At 42.0% G+C, this 15,583-nt stretch overlaps 1 protein-coding gene across 1 annotated transcript in view; it reads left to right on the top strand.

Annotated features, from left to right (window-relative positions):
* The first annotated feature begins 10,067 nt into the window (after positions 1–10,067).
* The window catches only part of LOC118105340 (sodium- and chloride-dependent taurine transporter), a 33,435-nt gene continuing 27,919 nt past the window's right edge, over positions 10,068–15,583 (top strand). The window contains exon 1 of the mRNA XM_035152999.2: positions 10,068–10,344. The gene's annotated coding sequence lies outside the window, so the exon portion shown is untranslated. The remainder of the gene's footprint in view (positions 10,345–15,583) is intronic.

The raw sequence follows: 15,583 nt of genomic DNA, 5'->3' as shown, positions 1-15,583 counted from the left end.
CCGGACTTAAAATGCTTCCTTTTACATATTAGGGTCTTAGTTTGTCCCGGTTCGAATGGAAATAGTTTGCAGAAAACTAAAAAAGGGATATTTTGCACAGGTGAAGACACAGAACATATAAGTCTTTGTGGTGGTGGTAAAAGAAATACACATTCCGTAAAGACTTGTCCATTTATATTTCTTTTCCTGTGAGGATTAAACAAACAAGATACCAGATGTTAGATACTCATCACTAGTGTCATCATAGATGGGTTATCACGTGTCCCTCCCCAAAGACCCCTGTCCTCACATGCAAATATCACTTTGAAATGATATTGTTATCTTCACACGTTAAAAGCTCCTATAGTTTATCTCTTCCTTTTAATTCCACATCTGTCCGAATCACACACGTGAACAGCAATGAAGCAAATCCACTGTTATTTGATGACAAACCTTCACTTTAAGAAACCGAATCCGGTTCATTATAGACGTGCAACAGCTTCATTGCAGATAAACCAGGTGGGATGAACACAAAGTTTTCTAACTTCACTCTGCACCATCGACTGTTTTTACAAAGTTCTGCACACAAACAGTAAAAAGGGACAATATGTTGTAAAGGTGTTTGAGGAGGACTCACTAAGGACAAGGAATGATCGTGAAGAAGCACTGAAGCGTATAAAAAAGACGCATAATTCTTAACATTATAATAAATGTTTTATCACAATATGGACAAAACCCTGATCACACTTTAAACTAAACGAATGGAACCATGGTTGAGTTTGATCTGAACTGAAACCACCTCTTCAGCTCTGGACCAAACACGCTCGTGTGAATGTTCCACAAATTAATGTCCCTCAAGACACTGTTCAGCCTTTTCTTCGTTTCCCCCTCAGAACGTTTGACTGTGTCTGCTACTGTTTGAACTTTACAGGCCTTGGCTCTGTTTCATCACAGGATAATAAAGATAAGAACTTCACTGTATTCAACACGACGGGTTACAGACCAGACAAGAGACACACCCTCAGTACCTGTCTGGAAAACCAGCAGGGTTCTGTACCCGGACAGAGCAACAGACTCAGGACCCAGGAGAGCGTTGCTCTCTCCCAGAATGCTCTGCAAAACAAAGCCCCTGCCATGGTAACAGATCGACTTTCTGCCTCAGACTCGGCACCGATGATTATTTCCATGGCAACATTATCAAAAGTTGCATGGCAACAATCATAATCGCGGCAGAGATGTCTCAATACTCACGCTTCTCCTTTCCTCCTTGTATCATTTCAGTCTGTGCAGACAGAATGTTAAAGTCAGAGGTTTAACATCACTGGACTCACCTCTTTTTTTCTCATGTTACATCTTTATTGCTTTATTTATTACATCCTGCAGGCTGTTATGAAACCATAATAAAAAAGACTGACCTTTGCATTACTGCTCAGACTGAAAACATACAAATATCCAACAGAATAGAAAGATAAAACTGCAACAATAAACAAGATACCACTCGAGATATATCTTCTTCAAGTTTAAACTCTGTTGATCGTAAAACCCGGCGCAGCAGAGATATCACGACAGGACATCCTGCACCTTGTTTGGTTTGATCAGCCATAAAACCGTCTCTGGCCTCGCTGACAGTTACACAACTTGTCCTGAAAATACAAATAACCTCCAGGTTTGGGTTAATATGTGAAGCTCATGATTTGGAGATGAAATGCATTGATGTTTTATTGTGCTTGTAAATATAAATGATGTGATGCAAATCGAGTGTTTGGTTTACTCAGGCAAACACTGTTCAAACACATATGATGTCTGTCATGTGTAGTTAGAAAAAGATATATTATGATGTAAGAAAAGAGCAAATATTCATATAAAATGCATTTCTTGTATATTAAATTTCTGCAGATTTTCAAATTGCTGGTTTTGAGACTTCACCAGACGAATCCCGAATTCTCTGCAAGAATCACAAAAGTCTGCTTGAAAGGTTTTGTGTGTCCAACTGGAGCTGGAGTTCATAATGTCTAAAACCAGTGGTTTGGTGCTTTGAATAATCTTGATGTCATGACCAGAGGTCCGACAGAGCTGCATGAAGCCACACATGAATGGAGACGGAGAAACAGACTGACTAATGGAAGAGAGAGAGAGAGAGAGAGAGAGAGAGAGAGAGAGAGAGAGAGAGAGAAGAGAGAGAGAGAGAGAGAGAGAGAGAGAGAGAGAGAGAGAGATGAGTTTAACTCCACGGGGCATAAACGCTTCCACAATGTAAAACCGTTTTACTGAGGGAAGTCCAGCTACTGATTCTATTATGAAACATCTATCTATCCATCTATCCATCTATCTATCTCTCTATCTTTCTGTAGAGATTTAAATGTTACATCATGTCATTTGTTAAATAACAAATCTGAATCTTCTCTAAACCCATAACTAAGTATTTTACCTGAGCTGAGGTTAAACCATCTAAGTTTGTAGCTGTAATATCAAAGGATGAGTTTGTACCTGTGCCTCCATCCCTCGGTTCCCTAAAGAATAGGATAAACGAAAGTATCTTCACTCGTCCGATCATGAAACATTATTTTCTGCCCCCTGTTTTCCTGCAGTTTACTGGGAAGTGATGCATTAATCTTGGTTTAATCCTCCTGGCCGGGCAGCCGGGGCGGTCAGATGACAGGCGCTAATCTCTGCTCTGCCTGCCTGACTGCCTGCTCACTAATATGGGATTAGGACCGAGCCCACTTCCATCACGTAGCAGGTTCTCAACCCAACAAGTGGGCTGAGATGATGATCAGATGATGAGCAGAGTCATCGCTTTCATTCTCTCTGAGCTTTTACTGCATCTCAGATTTTCACCCAAAACAATGGATGGGGTTGTTTTAAAGTTGTAGCTCTAAACTCAAAAGAGGTAAACATTCCCACATCTACGACCAACATCCACCCTCGTCATTGTCCATTAACCAGAAACGTCATCCGAAAATATTGAACCCTTAATTGCTCTTTATGGCTGAAACGACTTCCCAGCTGACATGTAAGTTTATATCCTTGGGCACAGGGTGAGATCAGATGGGTGACATCACTCTGTAGAGTGCTTCCCTTCGCCGAGGCTCCATAGTCACCTTTAAATCAATCAATAGTCCACACACTCACAGTTACCCATTAATTATTCTCCAGGAAACAAAGTGAAAATCGGTCTCTTTGCTCAAACGTGATCCGGTCATTACCTGCACTGTTGAAAACTGTCACTCGTGACTGAGACAACTAAAGGATGAGGAAGTACTTTCATGTAAATGATGAGCTGTTACTTTGGGAACATAATAAAAACTGAAGAGACAAAACAACGTGAAAACTTTAGTGGCTTTTCGTTCAGACAGTGAAGTTATGGCTAATTTACTAGATTCATATAAAAATGGAATACAAAGATATAACCAACATAGATATAACAAACATAGATGTAACAAACATAGATATAACTAACAGATATAACCAACATAGATATAACAAACATAGATATAACTAACATAGATATAACTAAACAATGATCAGAGTTGAAAATCTGTGTTCAGTAAAAATAAAGCAACAGGGAACAAACAGAGAGGAGGTTGTTTGCAGCCATTTCTTCTTTCTCTCTCTTTTTCAGGAAGTCTGCCGCCATCGAGATGTTTGTCACTTTTCCTGTCACATGACCTCTCATCAACTGACAGCGGCGGTGGAAACACAACAACACATTTCATGGTGTTAACGTCTGCAAACTGCACAGGGAGCTTTTCACCGGGGCTGCAGCCGCAGAGAAAACACGAGCAACAAACGTTTCATTTTCACTCACAGCACGTTATGGTTGAATATGGCAATGCATTTATTTTTGTATTGTCTGTCATGCATACACTGTGAACAGTAATCTGTAAAAACAACCTTTAATGTACCGATGCTGCTGTTTTACCACTTTAGGTGTTTTTTGTTTCTAATTTTGCAAAAGCTGCTTTTTTGTTTTTCCATCTTGTTTACACCCGGGACTCATGTGTCTCATGCAGTTGTCGAAATAACTGTGACAACTCCAGAAGGACATTAGAACGTGATAAAGACAAATACATGAGGGTCGTCTGAATATGATGTTTAGTCTCTGTGCGCTGTGGATCTTCATGGAATCCACCTGCAGGTTCTTCACATCTGTATCCTGCCGTTTGTCCTCTGAGACTCGTGCATTTGCCTAAACATCATTTTGTCTAGATTTGCATGAGAGCAGAGAAAATAAACAACCTCCACTGCAGCGATGGGACGATTATCGAACTATAATTTGCATCCAGGCACGTGTGTCTGGTGTCGCACTGACCGTGGGAGGCTGTGGCTCAGGAGTTAGAGTGGGTTGTGCACACAGGTCAGCGGTTCGATGCCTGGATCCTGGACATCCTGCATGCTGGAATGTCCTTGAGGAAGATACTGAACCCCACATAACCCCGTGGGTTAATGTGTGTGTGTGTGTGACCTGTGAAGTGAAGCTCTTTGAGTGGTGCTGAAGTGCTGTGTAAATACTGTCCATTTAGCATTTACGCCCATAGGACACTGACCTCAGGTTAATTATGTTCTAACGTACAATTAGTGGAATTATGTGACGTTAAGTCCAGTATTGACATTTCTTTTATTCAGCAGGAAAAGGAAATACATTTTTCCCATTATGCTCTTAGCCTTTAACAACTTGCTTCAGTCTATTCTGGTAAACAATGACTCAAACTGTTATTATAACATTATTGATTATACAAGTTATTTATAATTATACGAAGAAAAACTAAAATTGAGACTTTGAGGATAAAGTTGTAATATTACAAAGATAAAATTGAAATTGAACAAGAAAAAAGTAATAATGTGCAAAATTAGTCCAGAGAAAATTTTACCTAAATCCATGTGGTTCTTTCTCCACAAAAAAATATGTTGTCGTCTTAACCCTGCAAACTAAAGCAAATCTTTGCAACAGAAAACTTAACAATAAAAGTTCTTACAATATTTTCTGTCCCACAATAAAATCCGAGAGTAAAGTTCATAACACAACTGCCTGGTTTGTGGTTATTGCCACAATCTCTTTTTAGTGACATGGATCTTTATTGATCCAGAGGGAAATTAGGGACATTCTCATGATCTTATACCTGCAGGAAAACCTACGTCTGGATAAAACTGTTCTGCAGCAACTTCTTCCCCCAAACCGTCAGATTCACTTCTCCATCTTAGTTTTATAATGTAAACAACCACGTGGTCACTAATAAAAGAATGATCACGACTTCGTGACTGCACCAAAGTGTTAAAACTTACCAACTATCAACCATTCCAGTAAAAGCTTCGTGGAAATTTCCCTGACGTGTTGAAAAAGACTCAAACCAGAGAGAAGTTGTTAATGGAAATTTCCATTTAGGGAACATGTTCAGTGAGAGGAAGTTGCTGATTGAACTACAATTGCCATAAAGTTTGATATATTTTACTTTAATTCCACTCAACTGGATTCCTCTTCACTTCCCTCGGGTACGATAAACATTGTTTCGTATTTACGAACTCGCCAACTTGACGTCGCAACCGATTTGAAAAGGCTGTGATGGTTTGTGACTGATCTCCATCACGTTGCTCTCCTGTCTGATCCCTGTGCAGATCCACTGCAGAGAAGAGGTCATCACACGTAGCTGCAGCGCTGCTGAAGTGCCTCCTTATTAACCCGGAGACGACCACTTCATCTGGTGGGAAAGCTCGCAGGACGTTTGGTTCCCTGAACATCGCACTGACTCATTCGGATGATGCAAAGTTGCCTTAAGGAGCGTGTGTGTGTGTGTGTGTGTGTGTGTGTGTGTGTTGTGTTCATTTGAGTGAAGCAGTGTTTTCCAGTCAGTGTGTTTACTTCAGTGTTTGCAGCAACAAATCTGGACATTTGCGCTTATATAACAGATGGAGAAGCAAAACCAAAGCTGGGGAAGTGCTCCACGTGTGTGTGTGTGTGTGTGTGTGTGTGTGTGTGTGTGTGTGTGTGTGTGTGTGTGTGTGTGTGTGTGTGTAATTTAGCAAGTGAATGCTTTTAAATGTGAACAGATTTCTCTGCAAACCACTGAGCAGGAAGATCTGAGGCTGAAACTGGTGATTTTGAAGCGTATAAATAAAATAAACTGTTCTAAACACAAAAAGAGTTTTAGTGTATGAGGCAGAAGAGAAACATGAAGACCATATATCAACATGAGAGTCACATCCTCTGGTCCAATCAGATCCAGTTGGCCACTTTGGAGATGATTTCAAAACAGGCTGAAGTTTGTAGCTTGAGTTCTTCAGGTGAACTGAGGGTCGAGCTCCTTGGAGGCTGAAGAGTCTTCGGCCGCGAGCAGCGAGTTTGACCTCATCCGAAGGTCTCAAGCTGCAGGCTGGTGATTACTGAATCAGAAGCTCAGTGCTGAACCTTTCAATGACTTTCACATTCAGGAAATACATATATATATATATATATATATATATATATATATATATATATATATATATATATATATATATATATAGCATAATGGTCAGTAGAGCTGCTCCCTGGAGGTTAAATATTCAAATTTTCAAATGCTTTTTGCAGAGTGAGAGTCACACTTAACACAAGTTAATGCAAACTGTAAGCAGACAGTGTAAACAGCTCAACTATGACAACACACTGAATCGTTTCATTTCACTGCAGAAAATCCAGGAAAAAAAACTCATAATTTATCATAACTGTCATTGATTCAAATATAACAACATAAATAATATTGTCAGATAAATGACACATCTGTGTTTAATCTGTAGATGGTGACTCATTAATCGTGTTCAAAAAAATGTTCGCAGGCAGTTTCAGTTCAATGAGTTCAATCACCTCATGGTGGAAATTAACTGGCCCCGCCCACTGCACAGCTCAGACACGCTGCCGTCCAATGAGAGCGCTCGGTGCAGCAGGTGACTTTGCATATTCATGATTTTTTTTCAACACACCTCCCTTCGTTTCTGCAAAAGAGCAAAACACAAAGTCTCACTTCAAGTTTGTTTTGCTTCCTCTTTTGGCAAATGCGAGACGTTACATGTCCTCTAATGTCCTCTAAGCAAAGAAAGAGCGCGTCCCCTCTTATCTGTGCTTTGCTGCCTTCGACCAGTGAACCACATCTTTGGCTCGGTGCTAAATTCTGTTTAACTTGAGCAGCACATGAATGCTCAGCATTTGCTCTGCACAGATAAAACGTCCTGGTGGATGCATGGGCCTGATCTGGCCTGAGTGCATGTTGTGTCCAGTTCGGTGACTAATGATTCAAAAATCATATTCAACGATTAATGATCCTTGAAAAGTGAAATCAATTATTTGATTTTTGTCAAGATTTTTTAGGAAATTGTCCAAAGTGAAGCTTGAGAGGAAATGAAAACTCCCGAATGAGAAAATATGCAGGAAAACGCAGGAAGTTCCTCGCAGACTGACGTTTGTGCTCCGGTTCGCAGGATCTGTCGTGACTCTGCACATCCGGCTGACAGGGAATCAACTTGTCTTTCTTTGCAAAGTCGCTTTTTAACAATAGATTTCAAATCCTGCATTTTTTTTTACAACCCTAGTTTGCAGTCTTGCAAAACAGCGGTGACTCCCATTCTCTCCCAGACAAGATAAGACATGGCCATAAAGAGTTTTCAGGACAGAGGTTAACTATGCTGTCGACGCCATGTCTGTCTTTTGTCTGTCGTGGCCGAGTGGCAGAGACGTGACGCTCAATAAACACTGAAATACGGTCCAACGCAGAGTGAGGAGCACAACTCTGGAACACACGTCGTAAAAACACACGAATGTTTCAATTCATGAAGTGAACATTTACCCACGATGTCTGTAAGTGTCTGGTTCTGTGTGGGCCATCATCGTCTCTGCACCGTCCCTCTTATTTGAATATATCGGATATGTAAACCAGCCTCTGCCCTTGTGCCTGATCATTTCCTCATCAGACATAACCACACGTCTGTCTAAGGATTCAAATCCTCCTCCTCCTCCTCCTCCTTCCCACAACGTTATTTCCTTGGCAACACTGACAATGCTTCGGCCTGCAGAAAGATGAAGATGCAGCCGAGGGAAGAAACGAATGCTTTCAGCTGAAGAACTGTTTTAAATTGACCTTCTACAGTCAGCGATTGTCCTGCTGAAGGATGTTTGACGCCCTCGACACAAGGATGACGATTTTGTTAAAGTTAAGACTTTTCCAACATGAATTGCAGGAAGATTTTACATTGAGAAAACATTTAATTCCAGAGTTTGGAAGAAGAAAGAGACAAAACCTAAACCTTGGAATACATAGTCAAATGTTTGGTCAATGGTTGGAGAACATACGGCCTCATGGTGGCGCTGGAGATGAGATCACAGGTTCAGGTTCACTCTCTAAAGTCCATTCATGTGACAACAGAGAATCTGTAACGATTAAAATCAACAAACACTGATAAGATGCTTTTTTAATTTGAGTTTGTGGTGTTTAATTAAATTATGTTTCTTATCGAGGGTCATTTCACTTTTTATAAAACCCCTCACTGGCCATTTACTAAATTATTCAACATAAACATTTGCATTACATTTGTCGTTGCCCTCATTTGGGTGTATTTTTATAGATATTTATTATATTATTTTCTATTATAGAAGGACTTTGAAAAGGAACTTTCCCAGATACAAAATCCCTCCAAAACTTTATTTTCTTACCTTAGTCACTTTATCAAACTCATCACAATAATTAAGAATTTTTCCATTTTCTTTACTGATGCCGTCTTCTGGCACCAGAAGACGGTATCGTCTACTTTTCTCACTGTTGCTACGATGCTAGGTAACAGACGACCAGTGAGGGGGCGGGGCCAGTGTGACTGGGTTGAACGTGTCTTCTTCTACATCCTCTGAAGAACTCCAGCAGCGATCTGTAACTCTGGAGAAGTCGTGAACTTGGGTCAGAAGATTGTGTCGGTAGTTTAACACAAAATAGCCGACAAGCAATGTACGAAAAAAAATAATAGCAGTTCGATAAATCATTCAAACGTATGTTCAGGCCACACTCGTGAACATGGATATATAAAATCTATAAAATCTTTACTGCAGATAAACCAGGTAGGATGGACACAAAGTTTTCTAACGTCCCTCTTTCAAATCTGAAGAAGCTAAACACGGAGCAAACGTCCCATTCCAAACAAGCACTGCACTAGTATTAATAAAACAAGCTTGGACATGATCAATATTATAAATCATGGAATAAAACATGATTATTTAACTGTGTCATGATCATTTTCGCAGGAGACAGTTTGACTTTTGCAGGAAATGCACTTTTCTTAAAGATGCCTGAGTTGCATTGGGTTTCCCCAGTGAAGCAGGTCATGTGACTGAGCTGGCACCAGTGACCCTGCGACTGGTGGAACTAAATTAATTCATATTCATATTCATTGATATTAATAATTGCACCTGCACGTGGAAACAGAACAACAAGCTGCTGCTGTTCCTCTGGGTTCCACGGGTTCCACGGGTTCCTCACACTGAGCCTCTTTATTCCCAGCACCGCGTGGACCTCAGCGACTGCGCGCGCCTGCTGGGGTAATGGGGAAGGGGGACTGCCACTTTAATGCTGCGTTCAGCGGCAGCTCGTAAACCCGAGCTTCTCTGTGTGAAACCTCCGAACAGTCGTGCCTCGGACGCGGAGGATCGGATGAACAGAGCTGCTCTGTGGAAGAGGATGAGCAGCCCGAGGCGTGTTTACGTTTCAAATTCATTTGAATCTGGTTTCTATGGATTTTGGATAATTCCTCCTCTGTGTGGAGCTTCAAATCATATTCAACTCAAGTGGCTTTGAACTTGTATTTATAGTCTGATAATAAAAAAAAAATTGTTATAAAAGAAAAATGCATTGAAAAAAGAAAAAAAAACAGGAGGAGCTAAAACCCCTCGTGCATCCAAAATGAAAATTACGCACAAAGAAAGAAGAGGAAATATTCTGTAGCACGAATGCATCTTTAAAAAGCTCCGTGCATTTTTTTTTTCAAGTTTGCACGAACCCTCAGGCGCAACCCCAACACCCTCCACGTGAAGTCAAGAGCATGGCGATAAGCAGCCACAGCATTGGATAATTCCGACGCTGCGCGCGGAGCCTGAAGGCAGCAGATACACGGCTCTCCTGTTGCTCGGAGGAGGCAGGCCGGTAATTTTCCACTGTTTCTGATCCCCCCGATGCGAGAGACAAAGGTCAGAAACGGAGGCTTATAAATAGGGTAAAAAAATTAGGCTACCGACGCGTCCAGCCCTCAGACACAGGAGGACACGGACAAGACAACACGGACAAGGGACCCGCGCGTAAAGGACATTAAAAGGACAAAAAATAGCACAATACAAGAGAAATCCCATCAGCAGAGCAGGTAACGAAAAAAAACCCCGACCCGACACACACCTATAAAGCAACGGGTGAGGATGAATGAGATGCTGGGTTCCGATTTTCCATCAGAATCCGGATTTTTGACGCCTTTTTATTTCTATTTATTCTATTGCGATGAGCGCAGGTTGTTTTTTTTATTGCATGGATGATGAATTAAATAGAAGAGTTTTTGGAGCATGTATAGACTCGGAGGGGAAATGGAGATGAAACGTGCTGCTGTGGCCTGTGTGTTGGGACTCCTGTTATATTTACAGTGTGGGATTCAGGGATTGTTGATTCCTGATGCTGTGGTTCCTCTGTTTTTTTTAATTTTGTTGGGATAAATGCTGCTGTGTGTGTGTGTGTGTGTGGGCGTGTGTGCGCGCTGGCTGGCTCGTGCGCTCAGGGAGGATAGCTGGTGGATTTGTGGAACGTCTCAGCAGCTTTGAATGCAACACGAGCAGGTATCGCGCCATCATATGTTGGTTTTCAGTGCTTTATTCCAATTTGGGTTTATTCCCCTCCTCGTGGCAGGAGCACGCTGTTCTTCCCCCCCACCCACCCCCCACCACATGCACGCGCCAGATGCCTGTTTCATTATTCCGGATTAAACCCACATCAGCCGCGGTTCCAGTCCGGTTGAGGATGTCGAGCGTTCAATTTCTAACACTTCCAGGTCACCGCTGGCTCTTCTCTCTTCTCTCTCTCTGTCTCTCTGTCTGTCTCTCCCTTTTGTCCAGTATTTGTCCCTTTTCACGCACAGACACGCACGTGGACCTGAGGTCATTTCAATCGAAAGGAACAGCGGCTCTTCTCTTTTTTGTTTTTATTTGCGTGATTATTTCTGTTGACTTTGTGTGATTATTAGAATTCGTTATAGAGGAAAGTAACGCGCTCGGAGCGGGGAGGAGGCGGAGATGCTCTTCAGGCGCACGTTGCACATCGTGCGCTCTTCCTCCCCCCCCACCCTCCTCTCGCTCTCTCGCCTGTTATCTCTCTACCTTTTGTCTCGCGCGCTCTTCCCCTCTCTGTTTGACTTGGCCCTTTTTTCTGATGAAAGGTGACTTTTGTCTTTTGGGACCGGGGCCTATTTTAAGAGCTTTGTGCCAGTGCGCAAATAAAACAAGTGCAGTTGTGTTTGTTTTGCACAATCTCGCAGTGCACACGAGACCAGAGGCGCTGTGTTGTTGTGGAAAGCAAATATTCTATTTCTAACATCTACTAACCTCATGTGTCATCTTACGTGCAGTTGTATAATGAGTTTTATTTGAAACATGAAGTTTCCCCCCGCCTCCACAGTTTCTTTTTTTTTTTTTTTTTTGGCCTTTGGGCCTTTAACTGTTTATGTGCATGTTTATTTTATTTTATTCTGGTGTCTGTTTTAGTGTCATCTATGTGACCTCGTGCTAAAATAAGAGAAACACTGAGTTAGTGGGAGCTGCAGAGGGTTTTGAATGTATGGTTGGTTGTGATAGCAGGTAACTGCCTCCATTTTGGCTCTGTTTCAACACTGGAAAATTACCCAGTTGTTGACGCCCACAGTCCACCAGCGATTAGCACTTTTTTTCCCCTTTGCATTAGTGAAGAGTTGCACAACACATTCAGACGACTACGAAAAAACACCATAAATTCTGTTTACTTTGAATAATTTTAACATATTTTGTCATTTTAAAATGAGAATTCCTGACATTTAACTTTAAAAGCATTGAAAGTGAAAGCTGAATAGAATTAATAAGCTGTTTTTACAAGTTTTTGTCCAAACCCTTTGTTTCTGGGGCGATGACGTTGCACCGAGATTAAACTAACATGAGGTTTTGAATGGTAGCATCTTTACAGCAGGTATTTATTGGGCTTTTAGCAGGATATCAAAACCCTCGAAACCATCTTTAAGATCACAGTGGGACAATAAAACGAAGCAACAGTTAATTTAATGAGACCTGGAGAAAGTTGTTGGTTTGCCGCTCTTCCACACGTGGTGACGTAGACGCACTGAATCTGGATAGAAACTATGTAGACGGAGTCAGAGACGCATCACAAACAAAGTGTGACACGACATTTTTGGAATTTTTTTCCCCTCGGTAGCTGTTGTTGGGCTGGAACCTCCATTGTTTTGGAGCAGGACGACTGTGTGTGTGTGTGTTGGTTCCGCGGCCCTGAGTTTAATCTAATCTCCACGGCTGCAGACTCCTGCTGGAGCTGATGTGCGGTAACCTTCTGAATTACTCACTGTGAGCTCCGGATCGAATCAGACCCATCACATCTGATCTGGTTAAGTTCCTGTATACCTAAAGTGGGGTTGGGCTAATGGACGATGTCATCACCACCCATCCACTCCACCCAAAGCTCTTAACGTCCATGTGTCCAGTCAGCGAATCCCGGTGCAGCGTTTAAATCAGGTGACGCACAATATGGCTGCCACTCTGTTCAGCTGAGTGGCAGCAAACATCTGTAAAGGTGGAAAACTTTTGTGAAACTAATGAGTTTCTGAGAAGTGAAACTTTTCTAGACAGAGAAAAATCGTTTGCTTGAGTGGTTCGGGGGGGAAAGTTCCTCCTTTGCAGAAAGTTTGCATTTGTCTGTTCCGTCTACTGAGGAGATGATGCTGTGTTCCACCAGGGATCGTGGATCAGACCAGGTTCGCAGACTTTACCAGTTGTTGCTCCGACTTGGTTGTGTGGTTGTTGTATTTTTGTGTATTTTCCCAGTCAGGAGCAAATTTTTCAGATTGTTCCGACACCACATGAATGCACTAACGGTCAAATACCACTTGAGTTGCTCTGCCAGACTTTGCCCGTGGCAAGAATCCAGTTCTTCATCTTATTATGAGAGAAGCATCACTTGAGCACATGCGTCACTTCCTGTGCGCTGGAGGCTATTTCAAGGAAAAAGGTCCCAGTTGTATGTTTAAGCAAATTAAACCTTTTTTTCGTACACTGGCGAAATTAACCCTAAAATCTAGTTTTGAACAAATCAGACAAACTAATTGAACATTTTTTATTTTTTACTGGAATGTTTGTGGCTTTGAGACGCGGCTCTTTGTCGTCTTGTACGTCTGTCAGAGCGGCAGTGAAAGCTGCTTCATTAACTGCAGGCTTGTTTGCTGTTAAATCATTTATTAAGTCAGTAACCTGAGGTGAGGGTGTGTGTGTTGGTGAAATCTCAGCCACAGGCACGGCAGCATTCTCACAGTAGCTTCTTGAAATGAAAGCGCGGCTGAGCGAGTGGACACTGACACTGTGAATAGAAAACCTCACCCAGTTACGTCGAAGGAGCCGCTGACAAACTTTTTACGACGGGACGTCCTTGACCTTCGCTGCTCGTGTGCTTTCTGCGTGAACTACTAACCCACATACACACACACACACACTCGCTATCGCACACGTCATCTTAATGTCGTTAGAGCCGCCTCATTAGTCCGGCATGATTTTCTTTAATTGCATTGTAGTTGTGGTTTGAGCAGCTAATGAAAGTGCTCTGCAGCTTCTAAAGGTTTCATCTTCCTTGACGGGGAAGGTGTTGAACGTGTTGATTTACAGCCGGCACCCACAGGAGAGTCGCACTTAATCTGATTAAAATAAACATCGGCTATTTCTGTAGCCTGACACCAAGTGCACGTCCTCGTTCATTGCCAGGATGATGAAATTGAATCATAGAGATGCAAGGTGAATGCCCCCTTGAGGCCTTGAGGCTGTTCACCACAGATATGTTGGATTTTCCCAAATTTTGCATCACAAATCCTCCGAAAAACAGGAAACGGTGAAGCAGCAATCAGTGGCAGCTCCCAAATGAAAGATTAAATGGAAAGTTTGTATATCTGAAGTTTATTGACAACAGAACCTCATACAGGTTCATATTTTAAGATATTAAGTCTCAACTCATGCCAATTTATACTTTCCATATCAGAAGATCTTTTTAAAGGCTTCTGCAATCATTTTTTTATTATAACAGAATTCAATGGAGCATGGATACTAGTTTGTGCGCCATCTGTTGCCCAGATTGCAATAGTTCCCCTGTTTTAAGTATCTCATGACTCAGACTCGTGGCCTTGTCGTAAATCTAGTGTCTTTACGAGTTTCAGACATTTTCCTGTCGAGTGTCCACGTTTTTTAAATAGCAAATGCACCTGTGACCATCTGAGCTCCCATGAGCGTGCTGGTCTCAAAATGACAAGTGATGAGACACATTATCTTTGATTATCTTCAAGCAGCGAAAAGCGGTTCTGCTTTTGACCGTGAAAAAGCTCGTCTGATGTCAGTGGTGCAGTATTTCACGTTTATTTTAAGGGTGTAAAGATAACGATATGCACTCACACACTGGCAGGTGCATGACGCGTGCACAGATAATTCCCTCGTGTGCAAAGTAAAACCATTTCCTCATGTACCACCAGTGATCCACCAGGGCGCCAGCATTCATGACTGAAATGAAGCCCCGGATCTGGTCTGATTCCACTGCCTTCAAGTGAATTTAGCCGTTTGCACTCGGGTGTGCTAATGATGATTAAAATCTGGCGTATTCTTTCAGCGAGCACGAAATTCATGATAAAGCTGATCTCTGAGGGCAAACCTTTGAGATTTAGAACCAAAGCGATACAGATTCTGAAGCTTAGTGAGTCTGGGGCCGTGTGATTATGTTGATGTTGTGTTTAAACAGGACTGTTGACCCGCTGTAACCTGTGACTGTTGACTCTGGTTAGATAAGAGGGAAACACATGCACGTCTCTCTGTTTTTTCTTTAACTTCTTATCTCCGCTGCTCCGCTGTGTGTTTCCGTATCTCGCACTTGTTGTTTTCTCTTGCACTTGACGTCTCGGTCATCCGGTGCCATCTCTGATCTTGCAAGGGTTTGTCTTATCTGTGTCAGTCGCATCTATTCTGACCCACTTCTCTCTCTGACTCTCACATTATCTCACTTTCTGTGACACATAAAATCTTTAGTTCCCGCTCTCCATCTTGGTACGGCCCTCCCCCCCCTTGTTTTTTGTGCCTCCCCTTTACCTCCCTCTCACTTTATTTGTCTCGGTTAACTTTTAACAGCTTTCATTCAACCTATTTTTCTCTGTCCCTTTCTTCCTCCCACCCCTTACCTCTCCCTGTCTCCCTTTATTCATGTCTCTCCTTGTCTGTCCCCTCTTTCTCAAACAATTATACTCACAAAAACATCTGTCTGTTTTTATCTTTCTCTAACATGAAAGTGAGAGAAAAGTCTCAAACGGCGTGAACGATAAATTAGGAAAAGGAAAAAGA

The sequence above is a fragment of the Hippoglossus stenolepis genome, chromosome 3 (assembly GCF_022539355.2).
Source record: "Hippoglossus stenolepis isolate QCI-W04-F060 chromosome 3, HSTE1.2, whole genome shotgun sequence".
NCBI classification, from domain to species: domain Eukaryota; kingdom Metazoa; phylum Chordata; class Actinopteri; order Pleuronectiformes; family Pleuronectidae; genus Hippoglossus; species Hippoglossus stenolepis.
This window is presented reverse-complemented; position numbering and strand designations above follow the sequence as displayed.